This window comes from Cetorhinus maximus, chromosome 20 (genome assembly GCF_964194155.1).
Source record: "Cetorhinus maximus chromosome 20, sCetMax3.hap1.1, whole genome shotgun sequence".
Lineage (NCBI taxonomy): Eukaryota > Metazoa > Chordata > Chondrichthyes > Lamniformes > Cetorhinidae > Cetorhinus > Cetorhinus maximus.
Window position 1 is genome coordinate 39,989,444 of NC_135898.1, and position 25,941 is coordinate 40,015,384.

The window sequence follows — 25,941 nt, forward strand, 5'->3', positions numbered from 1 at the left end:
GAGACTGAGCCTCACCTCCCTGAAATTTGGGATTCTGTAGTGGAGTGTTGGAGTCAGTGACTTAGGTTTCATTTTGGTTTATTTATTATTTTTTAAAACATGCTGTGCATTGTAACAATTAAAATTGTACAATAACTTTAGTTTGAAGTTATTTATATTGATGTCTTTATCAGCTGTAATTACTTGGTGTTTCTCATTTGTGGTCAATGCTGTAGAAACATCACAGTTGTTTTGAATTATTACTCATCCTTTATTCATTCTATAATTTTTCGTTCATTCACCTCAGTATAAAACTTGATAAAAATGCACCACTAAATTAAAATAAAGACAGCGTTTTCAGCCAATGGGTGAATATCATGTGATCAAATGTCATGTGGTTAAACATCACAAGTGGTGTCACTGGATCGAATATCATGTGATCAAATCTCCAGACATACATAAAACCAGTGCTGGCGACCCTAGATCTGACCTTAGGTTGTTCTCCTATTCCCATTTACTCAAACAAAAACAGCTCACCAACTTTTGATGAATGTAGTTTAATAATTGTGCAATTTTAAGCAGTTTTTTTTTCAGTATTTCACAATTACGTTTAACTAATTATTTGTGTATTGGAATTTTGGAATTGTTCACATTCGTAATCGATCTTCACTGTCAATGCTCACACAAAGCTATATATTCACTGACATGCTAAGCACAAGAGCAATGTAACATGTAATGTAAAACTATTGGCCTGCTTTTGAGGTAGAGCAGTGTTGAAGAGGCCTTGCCCTTTAGGGCACTAAGCTGTACGTATGCACAGTCTTAACTTTTCTAACTACATAAAATGACTTGCCATGTTGGCTTAAAATTACATCTGAGACCCTGGAATCGTGGGCAGCAAGTGCATCACCTAGCATATTGAGTAAGAACAAACAAGAGACTTCCTCAGTCTTGAAGCAGACATTACCCTTTGCATGTGTAAAAAAGAGACCTAATTCTTGCTTAATGTCTTCATTGCAACGCTGGCATGCCCTGAGGCTGCTAACATCATCACTGGTGGCATTAAGGGAAACCAGCACCACAGAATGTCTGCAACAAAGAACTCAGGTCTGAGAATCAGGAGCACAAAACTGCAAACAGAAGTAAACAATTCTAAATGATCAAGATGCCAAACATGACTAAGCTACACCAATGTCTAGCCCCCTAGTTGTGTTCTGAAGAAGAGTCTTATTGGATTTGTAACGTTAACTCTGTTTCTCTGCCCACAGATGCTTCCAGAGCTGTTTAGTTTTTCCAGCACTTCCTGTTTTTATTTCAAATCCCCTAGGTGTTGTTGGGAGCGGCTGTTATGTTTTTGTAAATGACTTGGATGTAATAACGTCCATGTGTAAATTGAATATGACATCAATATAAAAACAAAAAATGCTTGAAATGCTCAGTGAGTCAGGCAGCATCTGTGGATGGAGAAACAATATGAAACCAAATTGGATATACTGGCTTTGGATAATCCAAATGGACAGGCTAGGCCAATGGACAAAATGTTCTTGAATTCTATTTGACATCCCTAAGTGTAAATTTGTTAGGTTAGATAGAAGAGCTAACACGGAGAATGAGAAACATTCACGGAGATTGAGAAATGAGTACGTGCTGTGAGGTGTGGAATGAGATCTGGAGATTTTGGCAGATAGGTTGTTAAAGCAATTAGCAGGTTGTTAAGAAAATAGAGTAAATGTTAGATGTAGAAACATGGTGTAACCTTTAAATCTAAGGACACAGTCAAATTTTAGCTAGCCTTTATCAGACTACTCGTGGAATAGGGACCTGAATTTTTCAGGCAGTGGGCGGGCTCGGATGGAGCGGGCGGGGGCAGTCACGGAGCCGATCACCGCCCGTCATTTTACGCGGGCGGGCCAATTAAGGCCCGCCCAGCGTAATACGTGACCAGTCGCGGTCAGCACTACCTGTGAGGGTGGGGGGAGGAGGGAGAGTCAGGGCCAATGTTCTTTCGCGCATGTGCGCAAAAGAGTGCTTCAATTTCCCTGAGACACGGAGCTGCCTCAAGGAGTTTGAATTGATATCGAAAAATAAATGGGTCAAAATTTATTTAAACATGCCCCCTCTCATGTGACTGTGTCACATGAGATAGGACATGTTTGTATATTAACGGAAAAAAATTATTTAATAAAATCTTTAGGAAACCTCATCCTGCTCGTGGATGATGTTTCCAAAAAATGCAAAGGCCGCTTGGTCTTTTCGCCTGCCCGCCAACCGTAAGGTTGGACGGGCATCATTAACAATTACTTCAATTACTTTCTTAATGGCCTTAATAGGCCGTTTACATATCAGTGGGCGTGCAGCCAACTCTGGCGCGTACCCGCCAAATGAAATATCGCGGGACTGCACGGATGACGTTGGGATGCACGTCACCGCGCGTCATTTTACGCGTCGGCACGCCGGGCCCACCCCCGCAAGCCGACTGAAAAATCCTGCCCAGGGTGTTCATTTTAGACCTGTGTCTTACAGAAAAGAAGTTTAATTTTCAGTGGCTTGTGGTGGTGGCACTGGTGATGGAGTTTATGGGGGCCCTAAAACAGGAGGGAAATCGCATCAGTCAGCTCCATGACACATTTCCACTTCCATGGGATTATCGAGGAATCCGATTGATATCAAGAATAGTTACCCACCCGGCTGTGGCAAGTAACCAAATTAGCCCTGAAGGCCTTAATTATGGGCAATCTTCCGACGCTTACCAGATTTTCAGTCTGGCGCATGGGGTGCCTCTTGTCATAGAATCATAGCGGTCTACAGCACAGAAAAAGACCTTTCGGCCCATCGAGTCGGCACTGGTCAAACAAGTACCTAACTATTCTAATCCCATTTTCCAGCTCTAGGCCCATAGCCTTGTATGCCATGGCATCGCAAGTGCACATCCAAATACTTCTTAAATGTTGTGAAAGTTTCTGCCTCTACCACCCTTTCAGGCAATGAGTTTCAGATTCCCACCACCCTCTGGGTGAAAAAATTCTTCCTCGCATCCCCTCTAAACCTCCTGCCCCTTATCTTAAATCTATGCCCCATGGTTATTGATCCCTCCACCAAGGGGCAAAGTTCCTTCCTGTCTACCTGATCTATGCCCCTCATAATTTTATACACCTCAACCATGTCCCCCCTCAATCTCCTCTCCTCCAGGGAAAATAACCCCAGTCTATCCAATCTCTCCTCATAACTAAAACTCTCCAACCTAGGCAACATCCTGGTAAATCTCCTCTGCACTCTCTCTAGTGCAATCACATCCTTCCTATAATGTGGATTCCAGAACTGCACACAATATTCCAGCTGTGGCCTAACCAGCGTTTTATACAGTTCCAGCATAACCTCCCTGCTCTTATATTCTATGCCTCGGCTAATAAGGGCAAGTATCCCATATGCCTTCTTAACCACCTTATCTACCTGTCCCGCTACCTTAAGAGACCGATGTTGGAAGTCTGTCCATTAAACTGTCAGCATTTGTGGATTCCCGACCCAATGTTGATCCAGATAGTGGGATTGGGACCCCAGAATGAAAATTCATCCCAAGATGTGGAATTATTGGATTGACAGTAATGGAAATGCCCTGACTATTAGTTCTAGAATCACATAAGGGATTTGAAAGGGTGATCTGATAGACTAATAGTCTTATCAACATTATCAACTTGTAACAACTGTTACAAGTAACCTGAATATAAAAATAAAACTCACTAACTTGTTAATTAAATCTTTAAATTGGCCAGTTTTATCAAAAAATATCAAGATGTAGTAGAAAAAATGTAAAGTATTCAAAACTATATGATTTGTATTCTACCAGTGAAGCACTTTGATTGTATATAGTGGTCAGTTATCTATAACTTCTAAATTTTCTGCATTGTTGGTAAACGTATATATTTTATCATATGTTCTTTAATTAAAAATGGCAATAAAACTCAGGCATCTACATTAAGTTGCTACATTGTTTCAGGAAAACCATAGATAGATAAACATCATTAAAAGATAAAATAGGAGAATGTTTCATACGCTGGTAAAATACAGATTTCTAGTGGCGATGACACAACTTCCAATTATCATCACTCGGTAACCTACTGTGATAGACTTTATCTGCTATTTATGAAAAAAATGTTTATTCAATATATAGAGTAATTTCTTACTCTATAGATAAGAGATTTATCTCCTGCATTTCTGTCCCAGGCTGTTGAAATGAAAGAAAATCGGATTAGCGATTTTGTGATTACAAATACCTCAAAGTATATCTTTCTCTTGTTCGTTCCTTCCTCCTTCAGTGTCTCAATAGTTCTACTGGTGAAGGATCAGTGACACTGGTCCAGATTTTCTTACAGTGGTGCAATTGGTGATATTTGCCATAAATCTCAGCATCTCATGCGCTGATCTTACAGTTGCTAACACTGCATTTTTTTCTGTTCTAATTGGAGTACGATGCAGCAAACATTGTGGTGAATCAGGTACTCAGCACCTATCTAAGAGCTGAAGCCACAACGCATTCATCCAGAGCTGCTGGAAGTGTAACTTAAAAAAAAATTAATCTAGAGTTGAGCTTTGCATCAAACACTGATGATCAGCTGAAGTACTCACATGTCTGTGACAGAAAGATTAAGAAAAGCAATTGACTCAAGCAAATAAATGAATGAATAAAAATTGCTTTGGTTCCCTCTGTGATTTGGAGCAAATGACAAGCTCCCAAGGTTGTTATCATAAAATTATAGCAACAAACTTTCCAGTAAAGAATAAATAACAATGTGGAATAAATTTGATATTAGCTTTCTGTGTTTTCTACAGCAGTGTTGGAACAATAAATCACTTCACTGCCAGGCCACCAGTGCTGTTACTTCTCAAGTAGCAGCAGCATGAAAATTGGCTTAATTACAGGAAAACAGCAATCAGCATTGTTTTAATGGGATGGGGCTATGTTAATTACTGTATAATTGCTTTTGAGAAGGCTAACACACAAAATATCCCAGAAAAATATGAAATGACATAACTATGGGTGGAATCACTTACTCCATATTTTCCATACTTGTATAGTTTAAGAGTTCCTATTATATAAAGTCGCCAGGGAAAAAAAAAATATTGTAATGGTGTTTTAAATCAATGGCAACAGATTCAGGTTGATTTATGCAAAAAGAATGGCCTACTGAGCAGTGGTGATGACCAGGCATCCAGTGGAAGCACCAAAAAGTAAGCAAGAATGTTCCCCTGGGCTCCACAAATAGGGCCACTCCCAACCAGGGTCTGCCTTTCTTCAATCCTAATATGCTCTGGTTATGATCTATCCCAAATGACTTATCTGATGTGTCAGGTGGCCTCTAGACACCTGTTTCAGGAGGGCTGCTTGTTGGTTGTATTCAAATGGGATCCCTTTTAAAATTGATTGGGCCTCCCACTGAACTTTTCCAATTGGCCTGCCCATGCCTGGGAGTCAAAATACCTTCAAATATTTACCTATTGTATTTTTGAATTGTATTTGATGTTCATATGGATATCAGCATAGTGACAATGAAACTCCCTCCCTCAATTCCTCTGACTCTACATCAGAAACCTTCTTACAACCCAAGTCTTTAAATTGGCATTCTGTCATCTATCCTAAGCTCTTCCTATCTGGTTCCAAGTCTATTTTGTTACTCCTGCAAAGTGCTTTGAGACATTTTCTTTAGACTAAAGCTGATACATAAATTTTAGCTTAAATTTTAAAAAAAGGGACTTTTTTACGGAACCAATGAATGGATATCAAACTCAATTAAAGTTTTAAAATAGAAAATTTCATTTACCTTGATATAACTATCAGAAACATGTTCAGTCCCAATTATGCATCCCTCATTGTTGTTTGAGTGAATGTTAATTGCTTTTCATTTTTCCTCCTGTGCTAATTAATAAACAGTCATCTTCACACACAATATATTGCAAAGTGTGTTTGTGCTTAGGTTATTTAGTTTTCCCTCAGTGGGAAAAATTGTGTTGTTTATATAGAAATGTGTGGATGATGCAGATGTGGAACAGCTGCAGCACTCAGCTGTCACATTATCTGTACTGTTTTTTGAGAAGTTTGTGGTGGTTTTATTTATGCTTTGTGTACTTAACAGAGCACCCTTCAGGGTAGAGTGACAATTTTCAGTTTCCTCAATGGCTTTGGCGGAGAAGGCTTCACTTCTGCAACCTTCCCATCTTTCTGCAACGGTTTGAAATTGTGCATCATTAATAATCCGTAATATATCAGAATAATATCTTGTTTCAAGTTATTTTGTATTTTCAATATAACAATCAAACTGACTTAAACACAAGTGCTTAAATTTTGTAGAGAACCTGTTTTGATTTTGTGGGGATTAAAATGTTCACAGCAATCTTTGTTGAAGTTTATTAATTCATAAAATTAAGTTGTCTTCCACTGTGGGCATTTGGCCTCGCTGAGTGTTGTAACAAGAAATAAAAAATAACCAGCTCTGCAACAAACATTCATGATTTCCAGTTAGGTCATTGTTGCCTTTTATACAGTTTTTGCAATTTTAATCAAACCAATTGATTTAGTTAATGCTCCTGTTTAAGACTCTAATATGGTTTAATCTCAGAGATTGATTTAGTTTATTAGGTGGTTAAACTCCTTGTATTTCAGCTGAATCAGCTCTAATTATTTTCTTGATTGCCTTTTAAAAACTGTAAAGTTCGACAGTTATATTGTGTAGCCTTGTAGCACTGCTTAATTTAATTAATCCATATTATTTTTTTAAAGAGCCAAGTTATAAAATTTCTGTTTCTTTATTGTTAGCTATTTTAACTATTTACTGTGAAACATTGTTGCCAAATGGCTCACAAACCTTACTGGCTGTGGATAGTTTTGATTCAGCTTTCATGGAGATTGGGGTTCTGAAGCATGAATTTCAATGGTTGGTCCTGATGAATCCTTCTGTCCACTTCTTGTACAGCAGCTGCTCAGTTTGCTGTTAAATGCATTCGCCTCACAATTACTTAAAACCATTTTCAAAGATGTCCCTGGATTGAAATTATTGTGGCTGCAAGAGCAGGTCAGGGGCTGGGTATTCTGCAGTGTTTCATTCACCTCCTGACTCCTCAGAGCTTTTTCACCATCTAAATGGCACAAGTCAGGAGGAGTATGATGGAATTTTCTCCACATGCCTGGGTTCAGCTCTCAAAACTGTCAAGAAGTTCAACACCCTCCAAGACAAAGCAACCTGCTTGATTCACACCCAATCAACCTACCTTAAACATTTACCCCCTCCAGCACCAATACATCATAGCTGCAGTATATGCCATCTACAAAATGCACTGCAGCAACTCACCAAAGTCTCAAGGCTTCTTTGACAGCACCTCCCAAACCCGCAACCTCTACTACTTAGCGGCTCATGAGAAAACCACTACTTCCAAGTCACACACCAACCTGCCTTGGAAACATATTGCCTTTCCTTCTTCATCCCTGGATCTGAATCCTTGAATTATCTACCTAACACTTTTTTCACAGATTGCAGTGGTTCGAGAAGGTGACATGCCATCACCTTCTCAAGGGCAATTAAGAACGGACAGTAAATGCTGCCCTTTGCCAGCAACCCTCACATCCCCTGAATTAATATAATAGAATCTGTTAAAATGGGGCCCTGTACTTTGTTACATTTATAACATTCTGAGCCTTTGGCTGGAAACCAGGCGCATCGGAAGCACGGACATAGACTCAGCATAATTTTGATCATGTGCATATGCTCAGATTCCTGATATGCAGTCCTGACTGGCAAGGATTCCCAGATAGGAGGACAGAGTTGGAATTGACTGGTCTTTTGCCAACTTCAGATGGGATACTGGTAAAATGCTGTAGAATTGCAGGAATCTATGCCAATAACAATATTAGGATCAATGATTTTGCTTTAGTGCATGTGTTATAATAAAACACATTTGAGATGGGAATATTCAACTATAACTGAGTTACCATGCTTTTCCTCAAATTTACAATTACTGTCCTTAGACTGCTTGAACTGTTATGTTCTCTCCAGCTTCTGGAGTTCAAGGTTGCACCTACAAAAGGAAAGTCTTCTGCCCAGTTCACCTACATGTCATGCTTTTCAAAGACATTATTTCTGAGAATATGGGTTCAGATGTGTCACTTTCTAGGGATGTCATACCTCAAACATCACACATAAGAAAATCAAGTATTTGCGATTTGTTGGAATGAGCACTTGCTAGTTAATTTGCCAGTTAAATATCTGAAAATGAACAAATCAAATGCAGTACAATCCAGTCAGATGAGGAAGGTCATTCAACACAGCTAAGCTCATCAATCAGAATAAAAGAAAATGTTCATCTACAACCCCATTGCATCACCTAACTTATCTTGAATGAATCTCCACTTCCAGAGGCCAGAATTTTCTTGTCGGTGTGTGGGGGTGGGCCATGCACGTCGACGTGTAAAATGACACGCGGTGACATTGGGTGAGCATCCTGACATCACCGCGTGCCATCGTGATATTTAGGTGGGTGGGCACGTGACGTTCTCCAATGCGCGCCCGCCATTATTTAAAGATCCACTTGATGCCCTTGAGGCAGCAATTGTCGGGGATTTTGCAGGGCCCATGCGATCTTCAGGACGTCGCACGGGCGCAACAGGCAGGCGGGTAGGCCACATTTGTATAAATCTCATCCACGAGCCAAATAAGAGGGGTGAGTTGGGTCGCGAGTGTTATTTGTCAGAGATTTAATTGTTAAAGTTACTGATACTTGCCTGTGTGAGCAGGAATACTTCAAAACTCTTCACAGCTGTTTGGACAGGAGTAACAGGCTTCAGGTCAGGACACTTGAGTAAACATCATTTCTGGGGCCTTGCTGGTTTCAGGTAGCCTTCCCTTACGCTGGGAATGAGAGTTGTGCTCTCCACTGGAGGCACCTCCCTGAGGAAAAAGGGATGGCCAGAAGGGGGAGGAGCCAGGAGTCCACATTCAGCCTCCAGGGGAGCCACCTTTGGGAGGAGAGGCACAGGCACAAGGGGTGCAGGGCTACAGAAAGTCCAAGGTGGAAGGGGCTGCAGAAGACGCCACTATCCTGCTGCTAGGATATACAGGCGGCGAAGCAGCTACCTCAATATGTCTGAGGTCCAGTGCCGAAGGAGGCTCCGACTGTCAAAGGAGACAGTCACCTCCATCTGTCAGCTGATAGGCCCTGAGATCTGCACAAATTGTGTGGGCGGGCACCCCATGCCTGTGGCGCTGAAGGTCACAGTGGCCCTTAACTTTTATGCCTCTGGCTCTTTCCAGGGATTGGTGGGTGATCTTTGTAGATTCTCCCAATCAGCTATCCATACTTATGACAAGCAGGTGACATACGCTCTGTTCAGGAGTGCATTGACTTTCATCCACTACTGCTGGGATGAGGCCAGCCAGACAGAGTGAGCCAGAGGCTTCGCGGCAATTTCTGGCTTCCCCTGTGTCCAAGGGTGCAATCGACTGCACACGTGGCCATCAAGGCGCCAGCAGGTGAGCCCGGTGCCTTCGTCAACAGGAAGGGATTCCACTCCATGAACGTGCCGATAGTACGTGATCACAGGATGCTGATTCTACAAGTCTGCCCAAGGTACCCAGGCAACTCCCACAATGCTTACATCCTCAGACACTCCTAGGTGCCAAGGCTCTTCAGTGCTCTAGCCCGGCTTGTTGGATGGCTGCTGGGTGACAAGGGCTATCCCCTCAAAATGTGGTTCATGATGCCTCTCCGCCATCCAAGAACAGAGGAGAGCAGCGGTACAACAGGAGCATCACCTCCACAAGCGCTGTGGTGGAAAGAACCATCGGTCTTCTCAAGATGCGCTTCTGATGCCTGAACCGTTCAGGGGGTGCGCTCCAATACCCCCCCCAGATCGTGTGTCACTGATAGTGGTTGTATGCTGTGCTCTCCAGAATCTGGCGCTGGAAAGGAGTGACGCAGTGGATGAAGATGATGTAGACGCAGTTGCTCTGGCTGCACACGATGAGTCCAGTAGTGAGTCCGAGGATGAGCACGCACAGGAGAACGCTGAGGGGTAGACGCTGATCCGGGCATGCTCCAGGGAGGCAGGGACATCCAGGAGGCTTTAATCCAATGAACCTTCAGCTAGCCCACCACAGATGGACCTCCAACACAAGCCAGGGCTGCAAGCTCCATATTCAATACCAGAGTACAAAATCTGCCTGGATAGGAACATTAACTAAGGGCCTTGTCAATAAAGCTCACTGTCAGACAACTCAGTCAAAACATCATGGGTTTCCGTCCACCTGCAGAAGCAAGGAGTCACCCTGAGCCATGCTCACATATCAAAATTTAATGATTTTACAAAATGAAGTACAGAAGAAAATAATTACAAAGGTGTTACGCATCACACCAAGTGGTCATGAACTAATAGTGGGGCAACATAAAACCACCAGTGAGAAACCTGTGGTGTGCCTAAGGTGCCTTAAGTTTATGCTTGCGGGTGCTACGTCTAGATGCTTCTCCCTTGCTGGCACTGGCATCTGAGACAGCCTGCTCACTGTGCTGTCCTGTTGGTCTCGATTACCTTGGCGGCCGTCCTCTGGAGCCTTTGGCCCCGCCTGGGAGGGAGCGGTCAGTTCCACAGCTGGCATCTCCCCAGTTGCTGCAGCCTCATTGGATCTCACGGTCACTGGCAGAGGTGCGGAGAAGCTGCTGCCCTCACCCGGAGCGCCCTGAGAGGAGCCCGCAGAGACGACAGGCAGCTGCTGCGCCGACGCGAGGTTACTTCGGACCTCACTGCTCACCGTTGATGGATGGGCACCGAGCTGGGACACTTGGTGCCCAAACCACCTCCCACACTGGCACTAACCAGTTGAGGTCAATGCCGCTGTAAGTGCTTGCAGATCCGAGCACAGACCCAGGAAGCCCTGATTGCTCTCCTGGAGGAGCCTCTGCCAACATGGTACTCAACCTTCCCGAGGTCGTTGAATTGCTTGTGGCACTGGACCCACGTAAGTCGCACCAAGTCATGGCTCCGCCTCCTGTCCCTCAGAATGAGGACCTCCCCCAGGAGGGCAGCTAGGCACTCATTGGAAAACCGAGGGGCACACTGCTCCACTGCCCTACCCTCCTGCCTGCCATGCTCTCCAGCAGCGCTCTGGTGAGCCCTTCTACTCACCATTCTGATCAGCCTTTGCAAGGCTGCCAGCGCTTCATTTAAACAGGCTGCCGGGTCGCCATTGGACCTGCCAATCATTGCACCCCTGCTGCCGCTCGCCCCCTCCCACTATCCACGGGAGCCGCGCTTCACGCTGGGTGGGCCTTAATTGGCCTACCTGCGTAAAATGGCGGCGCAGAGCCGATCACGGGCGGCAATCAGCTCCACGCCCACCCGCACCCGTTCCCGACCGGCCTGCCCGACATGGGGAAATTTCTCCCCCAAGTGTTAATTGCTCTCTCAGAAGAAAGGCCTGAATTTTACTGTGAGCTTTGGGACCCTGACACCAGGGTGAAAAGCAGGTCCCGACTCCGCTCTTGCTGGCAGTGGCACCCACTTGGAAACTTTACCACAGATGGCCTCCTAATAGGTTGACTGCAAGCTGGCTGTCCTGATAATGCCAGCGCAGCAGGTGTAAAGCCTCAGCAACCCCACCAGGCCACTGCTGGAGCAAGTCAGAGACCTCCGGAGTGGGGCCAAGTGGGTTTAAAAAAAATTAAAAATTCGGGGGCCCAGAGTCAGCGGGGAGATTGGTGTGGCCGAAGGGCTTTCCTCCTCTGCCCACAGCCCCTTCCTTATGCCTTGGAGCCTCTGGTCCTGATGGGGCCACAGGGTGACCGCCTCCTAAGCTGGTGGCTTTCCCTCATGGCAGAGGGCCACTCTGTTGTCAGCAAAATGGCCCTTTGTAGGGCCTTTAAATATGCAAATCAGTTGCCCACCCCCTTAGAGCTGACAGGCAATTAACATTGCAGCCTGCCACTGGGAAAGTTTTGCGACAAATACCAACTAGACAAATGTGTTAGTGAGCAGGTGGGCTGGAACTTGTTCCATTCAGCCACAGCATAATCGAAACAGCAGTGGATAAAGAACAAAGTGAGCTGAGGAACCTCGGGCAGTTCTAGGCAACTGAGCAGCAAGCTTGGGCCTTTCAGGATCTAATAAACGGCTTCAACAATACTTGCTCCAGCTTCTAATGGGAGAGGGATCTATTAAAACTTTGTAAGAATTTGACGGGCAGGTTTCTGACAGCAGTAGACCACAAATCTACCGTTCTCTGGTCTATCTTTATTTCCTACGCCATTTACCTGAGGCAGAATCCTGTTGGCGAAATTAAGGTCCTGCTCCAAATTCCTGTGCTAAAAAAAAGATGGAAATCCCCTCTTCTGTTCCCATCTCCACGTTAGGATTTTAAGCCCGCAGGTGTATTTTTGCCTACGATCAATGACAAGTTTTAAACAGCTTTTAAATAAAATAACTGGAAAATAAAGTAAGTTAAAAGCAAAATACTGCGGATGCTGGAAATCTAGAACAAAAACAAAAATACCTGGAAAAATTCAGGTCTGACAGCATCTGCGGAGAGGAATACAGTTGATGTTTCGAGTCCATATGACCCTTCATCAGTAATGTAAGTGATTTGTTCAACAGTGAACATTGATACTGACAGTGGATGAATAAATTGAAAATAAGGGGAACACAACAGACCCAGGTGATGTCTACTTATTCATTTTTAGGTCATTGAGTCATTTTTAAAAGTAACCAGTAATAAACATGATCACCTTTTAAATTACTCTCAAAATTTTCTATCATTAAATAAGCTGAACAAAATGCGATCATTTGCAGCGTGAACTTTCTAATAGCAAAAATTATTTTTCTTCATTCCATGGGGGCCTTTGAACATATATAAAAGAACCAAATAGAATTCCGAGTTCCCTAAGTAAATGTTGCGAGAACAACATGACTTGTGTTGTTACATGACTGTGACCATTTATCTTTTGTCAGCCTCAATAACCATAAGTATTACATTTGGCGCACCCATTTTATCATGCTTTTTAATCTGAAGATGTGTTCTCAAAAATTCCACATCTTAAAGAGTCATAGGGCGAAAATGAGTGATAAACTAAAATGAGTACTTAATTTCAGGTTATAAATTAAATCTCCAAATCTCTCATACATAACATGCGCACACACACACACACCCTGCGAAGGCACCAAACCAAACTGGCGGGGAATAGAATGCTGTGGAGCTGCAGTACTGGGAAAAACCTGAGAGAGACAGAGTACAAAATAATGTCCATGTTAGGTTTCCATGCCAGTTTTTAAGTTGACATGGTTGAAATGCAAAAGTAATATAAGTGGGCGGTATAAACATTACAATCTGCTCATGTTTTTCCTAACATAGGGCAGAATTTTGCCCTAGGTTGGCGGGCGGGCAGCCGAACTCCGCTGCCGAAATGGGCCCCGCCGCCATTTTAAGTGGGCGGGCCAATTAAGGCCCGCCCAGCGGTCTGCCCGACGGGAAGTGCTGTGCCCTTCCTGTGCAGGGGGGGAGGGATTCCCCAACTGTCAAAGTGCGCTCTTTTGCACATAGCTCCCTGAGACTAAGTGTTGTCTCAGGGAGATCACTGACAGTGCTTCAAAGTGTCAAGATAGTAAAATAAAAAAAAATGAACATGTCCCCCTCATGTGACAATGTCACACGAGATGGGACATGTTAATAAATCTCACATAAAGTTTATTTAAGATTTTTAAAACGGACATGAAACCTCATCCCGCTAGTGGATGAAGTTTCATGTATAATCAGAAGCCCGCTGGGGCTCTTGGCCTGCCCACCAGCCTTAAGCTTGGACGGGCAGGTCTTTAATTACCTTAATTATCCTGTCAATGACCTCAATTGGCCATTGACAGGTCGGCGGACGGACTGCTGATTTCGCTGTCCGCCTGCCTTCCTGAATATTTAAATGGGGCGGGATGACGTTGAGGGTTCCTCCCGACGTCATCCCGCGTCATTTTCCTGTCGGCGAGCGGGCCCCGCCCCCAAATCGCCGACGGGAAAATTCAGGCCATAGTGTTGAAGGTAACTTTAAAGCTTTTATAACATGGATTATAGGAGTACAAAGGGAATACTGAAAATAAGGCTCTCACAAATAAATAGAGAATAATAGCACAAACTGGAGTGGATTCAGTAGAAATAAACCACAGATGGAGCAAGGTGTAAATTCATAAAGGGAATGTGATGCTGAAAGAAAGATCAAATTGGATGAGTAGTATGCGGAATGATGATGTGAATGGGTATAGAAAAACATCTGAATTGGTAAATTGGTAAATAATAAAAATACAGGGAGAGTATTGAAGATCAGGCAGGTGTGAATCAAATCCTTTTCATATCCACGTAAATAACACAAAATTCACCAGAATGATGATTACTTGATTGTCTAAATATTTAAATTGCATGTAGAAAGATTTTTAATTTTGTGTACAAAATAATTTCATCATGCATTTCTTATTGCTCAAATAGGTTAGCAATTTGTGTTAATTAAAATATTGGTAATTACCACAAATGAGATTTGCTGGTTGCATTTTTAAAATTAGTTTTGTGCTCATCAAGATCTCTGTGTGAGATTATTTGATGGTAGTTCTTCTTCATGACTTTCTTTTACCTATGGACTTCAGCCTCTCTCTCACATCAATGCCTGGCCAGGTGGCAGTTCTTGGGTGCCTGAAAGCGTAAAAGCACAAGGATAAGGTTGGTGAGAGGGAAAGAGGGGTGGAGTTGGCGAGGTATGAGGTGCATACTTATAGCATCTAAAGCAATTTAGATCCCACTACTAGATTAGTTATAGCCTGATGTGAAATAAAGCTCCTTCTGCTATAATCCAATGTGATTATGGCCCAATATTAGGAAAAAGAATCACCGTTGCTACAGACAGTAGATAACTAAATTGAAAATAAGGGGAATACAATAGACCCAGATAGTAAGTCTACTTATTCATTTTTAAGTCATTGAGTCTTTTTAAAAGTAACTATTCGTAAATGTTTTAAATTACTCTCAAAATTTTTTATCATTAAATAAGCTGAACAGAACGTGGTCCATTGCAGCATGAATTTTCTAACAGCATAAATTATTTTTTTGTTTTTCCATGGGGGTCTTTGAAGGTAGTTAAAAGAACCTAACAGAATTCAAGAGTTTCCTAAGTCAGTGATATGAGAACATGTAAGTGCATTCTTTTTTGTTTGCACCACACCAGACAGCCTGTGAACTCTGAGTGAGATTTACAAATAGTGCCAAAGAGGGTCAATTTTATGCTGTTGGCTCACTGCGTCTTGTACTTATAATTTGAAGGAATATTGTCTTTTGGTCCCAAAATCAGTGATTGCGATTTTGAGGGAAAAAAATCTGTATCTTCACAACCGGAAATATATTTTCAAAATGTGTATCTTATCTAGCTCCATATCTTCATATATTTATTTGCAAGTTGTATCATGAGTTATGTATTTTAATTGTGTTGATGGTTGTCCAAAATCCATTTTCAAGAGTTTAAAAATGGGAATTTCAGAAGTACGTATGGGGCAGAATTTTTCAATGGGCATACGGGAGCAGGCCTGACACGCCGACACGTAAAGTGACATGCGATGATGTCGGGCAAGCGACAATATTTCGTTCAGCGAAAGATGCTATAAGTATTTTGCGTGCCCACCAAAATGTAGACAGCCTATTAAGGCCATTAAGAAATTAATTGAAGTACTTGTGAACGCTGCCCATCCAGCCTTAAGGTTGGCCGGCAGGCGAAAAGCCCAAGCGGTCTTCGCATTTTTTAGGAAACCTCATCCATGGGCGGGATGAAGCTTTTATTAAATAAATAAATAAATTTTCATAAATACAAAAACATGTCCCAACTCATGTGACACATGAGGGGACATGTTTAAATACATTTTTACACTTTTTATTTAATGATTTTAATATCGATTCAATCTCCCTGAGGCAGCTCCGTGCCTCAGGGAGATTGAAACGCGTGCACAAAAGAGCGCTGGCCCTGACTCTTTCTCCTCCCCCCGCCTGCACAGGTAGCACTGCGCTACCCGTTGCGTCTTACACTGGGCGGGCCTTAATTGGCTCGCCTGGGTAAAATGGCGGCGCGGAGCTGATCGCGGGCGGCGATTGGCTCCGCACCCGCTCCTGCCCGCCATATGAAAGCTTCTGCCCATTGATTCTTTTTGAAAATTTGTTATGGTATCAGACAAAGGACATCACTTCTTGCTCTGCATGAGATGTTGCATTCTGGTACATGAGTTTTACAAGTCAATCCTGTGAAAGGTAATTGACCCATTACAGATTTTGTCAATTTATGTCATTCAGATATATTGTGCTTCTAGGATGCATTCAAATTCCAATAGCAAAGAATTGCTGGAAGGTGACCCTGCTTTAGACCACTGCTACAATAAAGTGTGAATGCAGCTTGAATCCTGCCTGAGACCAGACTGAAGTGAACTGAGATTCTCTTGAAATCTTCACATACAATTAACACACTAATACAGCATCGGTACAAAGTGGTTTCGACTTCGCACTTGCATTAAATTTATGGAATGTGTATTGTACTATTGTACTTGTCCAATATTGGTGATGCCTATCACAATTAGTTGTTTGGTTTTTAAAATCTCTGGATTTTATAGCTACCATTTCAGAGTCTAAGGCAATGGTCCAGATTTTGCAGTCAATGGCAAGTGAATGGCAATCATCATTCTTAAGCTTACAGTTGGAGCAGAGGTTTTCTGTAGGCTTTTACGCTGAGATTTGCGATTTTTAGAAAGGCTCAGCAGCATGGCACTCTCTCCAGTGGATATGGGAGCTGTGTGAACAGAACAAACAAAGGTTTTGGGGGAAAATTGGATAGACCCCAAGAATAGGTGCAGGGATTGCAATGCTCGATTAACCCTCATCTGCTCAAAGTAATGTGGGCAGCATGCAATCTTTATGCTGCCTGCACATTATTCATTTATCGCCTCATCTCATCCTCACACTTATCATGCTGCAAGCCATCCACTCACAGCTTGCTCACAGTGCTAGCCATTCAACTGTGGCAGGCACATCACCAAAACATAATGAACCACATTCAGTGACCCACTTACCCCTCTCTTGCAGGACAAGGTGGCCTATAATTAGATGCAACAATAGGCATGGGGCTGGACACAACTGCATATCTTTGCCTACCTGGAGGAAACAGTGCTGGCAATTATTGTTGCGGCCACAACTGAGGCTGTGGCCAGCGAAAGGACTGAGACCATAGATGATGATGTAGTTCGACCAAATCCACCTTCCCACATTCCGCTCACCCTTTAGATGGTATAATTATGCACCTCATACCTCCCCAAAACCTGTCCCTTTTCCGTCTTTTCAACCATTCCCTTGTGCTTTTATGCTTACAAACACCCAAGAACTGCTACCTGGCCAGGCAGCGATGTGAGAGGCTGAAGCCTATTGAAATAAGAGAGTCATGGGGCAACATTTTCCTCCCGATCGGGGGGGAAGTGCGGGAGCAATCGGGGGCGCGCCGCCATTTTTCCCTGCCATGTCCCCCCATGTCCCCTGGGCTCCCAGCCTGCCCGCCAACCTTAAGGTTGGACGGGCAGTTCTATTAATGAGTTCAATTAGTTTTTTAATGGCCTTAATAGGCCGTTGACAGGTCAGCGGGCTCGCATCTGACTCAGATGCATGCCCGTCGAACTGACAATCTAAATGACGTGGGGTGACTTCGGGACAGCCCAGGCAGGCTTGTGAGAAAACAGGTGGGATGAAAAGTGATTTTAAAAATGCAGAATATTTTACAATAAAAGTTATGGACATGTCCCAGTTCATGCGACAGTGTCACATGAGGGGACATGGCAGGGAAATTTTTTTCTAATCTTCATTGAAAGTTTTAGATCGGTGCCGATCTCCCTGAGGCAGCATTTTGCCTCAGGGAGATGAGTGCGCTCTTTCATGCGCATGCATGAAAGAGCGCACTCCTGGCTGAGGGAACCCACCACCCCCCCCCTCCCCCCCTGCTCACACAGGGAGCGCATAGCACTTCCTGGCGCCCGTCATGCTGGGCGGGCCTTAATTGGCCCACCCATGTAAAATGGCAGCGTGCCCCTGATTGGGGGCGCTGATCGCCGGCTCCTGCGCATTCCCCCCAACGGGGGGACAATGTTGCCCACAGTCATACAATCTCACACTCACCAGCTCAGATATTGGTACTGAGCAAACTTTAGAGGGTAGCATAGAGGCGTGTATAGTGTAGAGCCCTCTCTGTTGGCCTCTCTGTTGAGGAGGTGTAATTTAAGTTAGTTCAGCAATGGCTGAGCATGTGTTCGTCTTAGTGCAATACCCAATAGTGAAATTTGTCAGGGTGGGCCAACAGGCTCAAGTATGCTATAACCTGGCTGGTGGGGAAGAATAGTATGTGTGTCATCTCCCCGGAGGGTGAGATCACACATGAGTTCTGTTCTCAGGGAATTCAGATGTGATGTTTGATTGTGTGACATGTAGAAAAAGGCTGATGGGCACGCACACAAAGCTTAGTATAATGGCAAGCCTGTCAGAAAGGCTTAGCCACTTAAGGAGCATGGATCTGGCTCCAACTAAACACAGGGCTTTTCACAGAGAATGATGCCCATCGTTTGCAATGCAGAAATGGTGGCCAACTTTATGAAAGCATTTGCAAACCTAACTATGATTCAGTGACTGATGGCCAATGTCTCAGCTTCCATTGCAACACAAGCAGAAACCACTTAACATGCGAGTGCTGCAGTGGAAACACAGACTGAGGTCATGAAAATTCAGGTTGAAGAGACAGCATCCTGTGAGAATGGCAGTGGTTTCATGGAGCACACACCTACTGTCCTCTCTCAGGTTACCAGCATTTATGCTCCCACCATAGCCACTCCACCAATGCCCTTGCTGTTGTCTGTCAGCCAGGTCAGACTCCTGCCACCCATTCTGAGATGGTGCGTTCAGAAACAGGCCTTCTAGGACCAGTGTAGCTTGAGTGAATCCTGCAAGGCCATCTGCATTCTCCCACACTGAAAGTCAACAGCCTTCCGCTAGCCATGCTGCCACTGTTGGGATAGCACTGCATGGGACCAGTAGGACAGGCAAAGGCACACAGACAACAGACACTAAGGGAATGCACAAGTCTAATTAGTTGACGTTTGTGTGCGATATGACATGGTTTGATTTATAAATTTTATTTGGAATGTTTTTATTTTTGCATTGTGGCCAAGTGGATGCTGTGATGCTGAATAACAGATGGAAGCTAAATTGTGGAGTTGTTGGTGAATGGGGAATTGGGGCTGTATGCACTGGTATCACAGTTGGATGAGTCAACAGTGGCCAGCCCAGCCAGAAAAGGCTGCGTTGGTTGATTCCTTCCTTCTTCTCCTCCTCCTCCTCTTTCCGCTCCTCCTCAGCAGCTCACTGTATACCTAAGCGTAAGGGTGATGGTGAAGTTATGCAGCATGCAGAAAAGCACCACAAATACTTATACACACTCTGCCAGTGTGGTCCGCACAACAGAAGCATTGTTCAAGTACCTCAGGGGTCTGCTCTATCACATTTGTGTGACGGCATGATTTTGTGATATGCATGCTGCCCGTAAATGCCTGAGTTGCATCGTGGAGCCAGCCAACATGTTGTCAAAGGATATCCATTGTTACCCAGTAGCCACTCCTTGGTTTGTCATGTTGGCTCAACTGCAGATGGCATGGCAGACTATCATAGAATGAAGGCTATGATTGTTGCCAAGGTACGGGGCATTTTTAACATTCATTCCTGGGAAATGGGTGTCGCTGGCTAGGCCAGCATTTATTGTTCATCCATAATTGCCCTTGTTCAAAGTGGGTTCCACCCTAAAGAGACATTAGTGAACCAGATAGGTTTTTACAACAATCGGCAATGTTTTTGTGGCCAACATTAGACTTTAAATTCCACATCTTTATTGAATACAAATTTCACCATCTGCTGCAGTGGGAGCATTACCTTGGGTCTCTGAAACACTGGTCCAATGACAATTCTACTATACCACCGCCTCCCATTCACCTACATGGTATGCTCTGTATCATCGAACACCAATTGAATGTTGAGGGAGTGAAATCGCTGTCAGTTGCAATACTCATTCCACTTGTGGAATGAAACTTAAGCAATTTCAAGTAAACCAAAACTTACAGCAAAAATCCAACCCTGTACTGCATTTCAAGCAATATATCATCTAGATATATTCGATACATAATTCTAATTTCTTACATGCCCCATCGGGGTGGGAGCTGAGCGGGAGCAGGTACGGGCGGGTGCGTAGCTGATCACCGCCCACGATCAGCTGCACGCTGCCATTTTACGTGGGCAGGCCAATTAAGGCCCGCCCGGTGTGACACGCACCCGGAAGCGCTGAGCGCTCCCTGTGCGGGCAGGGGGAGGAGGGAGAGTCGGGGCAGGTGTGCGAAAGAGTGCAGAAATCTCTCTGAGGCACAGAGCTGCCTCAGGGAGATTATTTTCATTATGAAAAAATTAGTCAGACATGTTCCCTCGTGTGACTGTGTCACATGAGCTGGGTCATGTCAATGAAGTTTAGTTAAAAATTTTATTAGATTTATAAACACTTCATGAAACCTCATCTCACCCGTGGAGGTGGTTTTATAATAAATGTGAAGGTTGCCTGGGCTCTTTGCCTGCCTGCCAACCTTAAGGTTGGATGGGCAGCCCAGACAACTACTTCAATTAGTTCAATAAATGGCCTTAATAGGCCTTTGACAGTTCGGCAGGTGCGCAGCCGACTCCGGTGCGTGCCCGCCAAACTGAAGATTAGAATGACGCTCGGCGACGTTGGGACACACGCCTGATGTCACCGCATGTCATTTTACGCATCTGCAAGCAAGTTGACCAGAAGATTCAGGCCTAAGAGCTAAAACGTGCTTTTGTTGCTCACAAAACACACAGTGTGATTTTTTTTTACTTCGTGCATCATTACTAACAAAGTTAGTGGCTGGCTGTAGGAAACTGCCTCCTAGGATCGGGGAACGGGCCATGTTTTCATTGTGATGAATAGCTTTCATCCACAGCTGCCTCAACAAAGAAATAGGCTGGATAGAAGCTAGAGTTGCCTGTGCTCCAAAACTTTATTTTCTTTAAAAAAAACTGAGACCAAATTTTTCTCTTATTGCCCTCAAGTAGAAAGGATTACCTGAACAGAGAAAAATTGGCAGGCTATGTTACAGAAGTGCAATCCCCCGCAGTGTGCTGTCACAGGTGATCCTTTTACACACAATACAAAATAAGGACAGAGATTCTACTGGGAAGCTCTTAATAGGATCATGTCAAGTAAATTTCACAAAAACGAACCCACTAGAATAGGGTGACCATCTTTACTAAACTAAAACAGGAACTCACAGGGTGGGAGCACAACAAAGTAGCCAGGATGAAAAATGTAGGTTGTGTAGAGCAGCAAGGCAGAATTTTTTAAGCAATTTAGGATTTAACAGTTGCACATATACATCACAAATGCTGAACAATTGTGCATATAATTGCTGCTATGTGACATCATGGCCAGAATCTTTGGGTCAGCGAGGGGGAGGAGGCAGACCCCGCTCGCCGACGTGTAAAATGATGCGCGGTGACCTCAGGAGTACGTTCCGACGTCACTGTGCATCATTTGGCGGGCGCGCACCAGAGTCGGCTGTCCGCCCACCGAGCTATCAAAGGCCCATTAAGGCGATTTAAAAACCAATTAAAATAATTAACTGAGCTGCCCGTCCAACCTTAAGGTTGGCGGGCAGGCGAAGAGCCCAGGTGACCTTCGCATTTATCATGAAACCTCATTCACAGGTGGGATGAGGTTTCGTTAAGGTTTTTAGACTTCAATAAAAATTTTTAATAAAATTTATAGACATGTCCCAGCTCATGTGACACTGTCACATGAGGGGACGTCATAATTTTTTTTATTTTCTTTATTTAAAATATTTATAATGAAACTAATCTCCCTGAGGCAGCTCTGTGCCTCAGGTAGATTTCTGCGCTCTTTCACACGCATGCGCAAAAGAGCCCAGGCCCCAACTCAGCCTCCTCCCGTCGGCTGCACAGGGAGCGCTCAGCGCTTCCGGGTGCGCGTCACGCTGGGCGGGCCTTAATTGGCCCGTCTGCATAAAATGGCGGCCCACAGCCGATTCGGACAATGATTGGCTGCGCGTCCGATCCTGCCCAGCCCCCCCAGTGGGGAGAAAATTCTCCCCCATACTATTGAAGTGCATCCAGGTACCATTAATAGATAATATTCAGGAATATCAGTTTTTCATGCCCACTTTCTACATGGCCTACTTTATGTTGGCTGAACTTTGTGGGGGAAAATAAAATCCATAACAGAACTTAAACCAGCACGTAAAGTAAGAACAGCTTTATGTTTAGTACATTTGTGTTCTTTTATAGATTTCCCTCCTCGACTTGAAATGGAAAATATTAATGGCATATTGAGCATGATACAGTTGTTTCTTTTCCAGATGGTTATAAGTGTGATAAATCATTTTAAAGATAGTTGTTAAAACAACAATTATGCTTTTTGAGCTAGCCATTTTCAATTTAACACTGAATCTAGAACCTTGTGTGTGTTCTGTATAGAACCCTAGGCCTTGATTTTCATCACAGAGGTGGGTAGTGGGAGTCAGGAAAATTCCCAGCTCAGCCCGCCCGCCTCGGGAGAAAGTACTCACAAAGGTGGGATCTTTATTGCCGGAGGAGCAGGTGCAGGCTGCAGTTGGGCCAGCCAACCCGGGAAAGAGGCCCATGGCAGCCACAGAGGCTACTGGGTGCTGAGGCGCGCTGTTTAAATGGCCTCCCTGGCTGCTGTGGGACATTGTCCCAGTTAAAATAAAACAGGCCTTCTGGCCCTCATCGCTAACCCCTCAACCTCTCCACATACCATGTCCCATCCATGCACTTCATGTCCCCCGTGCCAAGGTATGCCTCCCATCCACCTCCTATGGCCCCTCATGCTCCCATGCCAAGGTAAGGCTCTCCAAACAGACCATGTGGCCCTCCTTGCACCCCCTCTCCCCATATAACCTTTATGGCCTCTCATGCCCCATGCCAAGCTATGGCACTTCCATGCCCATTCACCCACCATACACTGTATAGAAGCAATGAACTCTGGAGCGACAGTAGTATGGGTAAAAAAAAGCTGTTAAAAGAAGTGTCATTCATTGATAACTTTCCACTTTTTAAATCAACATCTTTTTACTACAGGGCAATAAATGTGTCAATCATCCAGACCCTTTAAAATTTCAATATCTGAAACTGCAGGCACTTGAAACCTCTGGATGGTGTGCAAATAAACACTGTGAAATTGACTGCAGAGATTAGAGAGCCAGAGCTGTCAATCAAGCAATGTTTTCTCTGGGGCTCATGTGTTTTCGAACTTTAATGGATTTCTGGGCTCTCAGCAAAGCCTCATTATGTATGCTTGGTTGAGAGCCCATGCCTTACTTTGGCATGGGGGTCATAAGGGGCCAAAGGGGCTGGCTGGGGGGCATACCTGGGCATGAGTAAGACCTTTTGAACTTTCCTCTTAAAAGGTAAATCAAATGGTAACATGCAGACTGTGGTTCATAGACCCCTCTGAGGGACCATGAATCATAAGTTCTTTAAAACCTGGCCTGACTCCATGAAAATTGCAGAGGACCAGGACATGCCTATCCCCACAATGGAGCTGGCCAGGCTGGGAGTGCAGGGTATGGATTTTTGACATGAACCAGCCATGAACTTTAAAAAGCACTCCTGAAAATCTCTCAGCCTGGGAATGGGGTCTAGAATCCTGAATCGGGACCCGCCCACCATTTTTAAAGGACCCCTGAGTCACCCCAACTTGGTAAGAATCCAGGCTGTAGGATCAGGACTGGGCCATTCAGCCCTTTGAGCCTGTTGCACCAAACAATGAGATCGTGTCTGATCTTCAACCTAACTCTGGATACCCTCATTTGACCCAAATCCCTTTAATAGAGGATTTATCCAACGATATTATGCGAAAATAAGGTAAACCAGAAAAGCGGTAGGAGTGGATGGTAATTCCGACCAGCAGTTGCTGATTATCACACAGCAGCAATTTGTACTCATTCTCTAGAATGCCATCTATCGATCTCAGATTTAAAATTTGCAATTGATCTAGCATAAAACTTTGCTTTCAAAGAGATTTCCAAACTTCTCTCGCCCTTTGTGTCTAAAAGTACTGCCTAATTTAAACTCCTGACAGGTCTTGCTCTAATTTTTAAACTCCCCAACTAGCGATAATAGTTTCTCTCCACCCACCCTATGTTTTCATTAATATCTTGAAGACTTATAATCAAATCACCCTTTAATTCTAAATCCCAGGGGATATAATCCTAGTTTGTATATTTACTCTTTGTAATTGAACCCTTGGAATTCCAATATCATGCTGATAAAGATACATTGCTCTCCTTCCAAGACCAATATACTCTTAACTAAAGTATGGTGCTCAAAACTGCTCACGCAGTCATGTGTCATTCAGTCAGCATGATAACTGTAGCAACTTCAATCGTGCTGCATTATCTATACTTGGTCCCGAATACCCTAACTTTTAATTGTCCCACATAGACTGACATTTTCCATATAAGGTGTGAAACATCCTCTGTCTCAGAATGTTTCGGAAACCTCTTCCCAAGGGTAGAATTGAGAGCTTATTCATTAAAAATGCATTATTTGATCCGATCTTTGCATTGTGTTGATCTCTGAGATAAAGTAAAACTATTCACCCACCTTGTCCTCATCTTCTCTTCTGATTTTTTTTTCCCTTTTCATACTAAAGCCAGTTACTGTTGGCTGAAACAGTTGCCTCCTCATATGATGAAACCTAAGGCATGTGCCCCACCTAAACCGCCACTCAGCCAATCCCAGAAGGATATCGCTCTGACAAATAAATGCCACACTTTGATTTGACAGACAATCTAAGGTGCAATGAAGATTTACCTTTCAGCATACCAATAAATATGGCTCTATTTGGGTACAAGTTTCCCGAACCATATAAATACTGTGGCTACAAGAGCAGGTCAAAGGCTGGGAACTCTGTAGAGCATAATTCACCTCCTGACTCCCCAAAATCTGCCCACCAATAACAAGGTACGAATCAGGGGTGTGATGAGATACTCTCCACTTGCTTACATGAGTGCAGCTCCAACACTCAAGAAGCTTGACACTATACAGGATAAAGTAATCTGCTTGATTGGCACGCCACCCTAAATCTTCAACATCCACTCCCTTTACCATCGATGCACAGTGGTAGCAGTGTGTACCATCTACAAGATGCACTGCAGAAATTCACCAAGGCACCTTCCAAATCCGCAATCTCCATCATCTAGACGGACAAGGGCAGCAGATGTATGGGTATACCACCACCTGCAAACTCCCCTCCAAGCCACACACCATCCAGACTTGTTCCTTCACTGTAGCTGGGTCAACATCCTGGAACTCCCTCCGTAACAGCACTGTGGGTGTACCTACACCACATGGACTGCAACAGTTCAAGAAGGCAGCTCACCACCACCTTCTCAAGGGCAATTAGGGTTGGGCAATAAAAATGCTAGTCTAGCCAGTGATGTCCATGTCTCGTGAAAGAATATATTAAAAAACAGGAGCTCTTGCGGAGGCACAGTACTTCATCCAGGTACTGCCCCTGGAAAATAGACATATGGTCAGTCTGGATATCAGCTGGAAACATAATTTAGTAAGGAGGAGTTAGATCATTTCTTTAGTTGGTTTATAAATGAGGCTTTTATATGGTGTATTTTATCCAGTTGATTGAATTTACATTGCAATATTGGATCAGAGATCAAAGTCTCCTAAAGGAAACTTCTCCTTGCCTTGGAATTGATGGAATGAGAGTGAGAATTTCAATGAGAGCCAATAATTCTGACTTTGTTTTGTTAATGTAAGTTTCTGTGGTAGAACATTC

General features: G+C 43.9%; 1 protein-coding gene across 1 annotated transcript in view; it reads left to right on the plus strand.

The window, feature by feature from the left end:
- The window catches only part of pcdh15b (protocadherin-related 15b), a 1,616,824-nt gene that overhangs the window by 869,061 nt on the left and 721,822 nt on the right, over positions 1-25,941 (plus strand). The window lies entirely within an intron of this gene.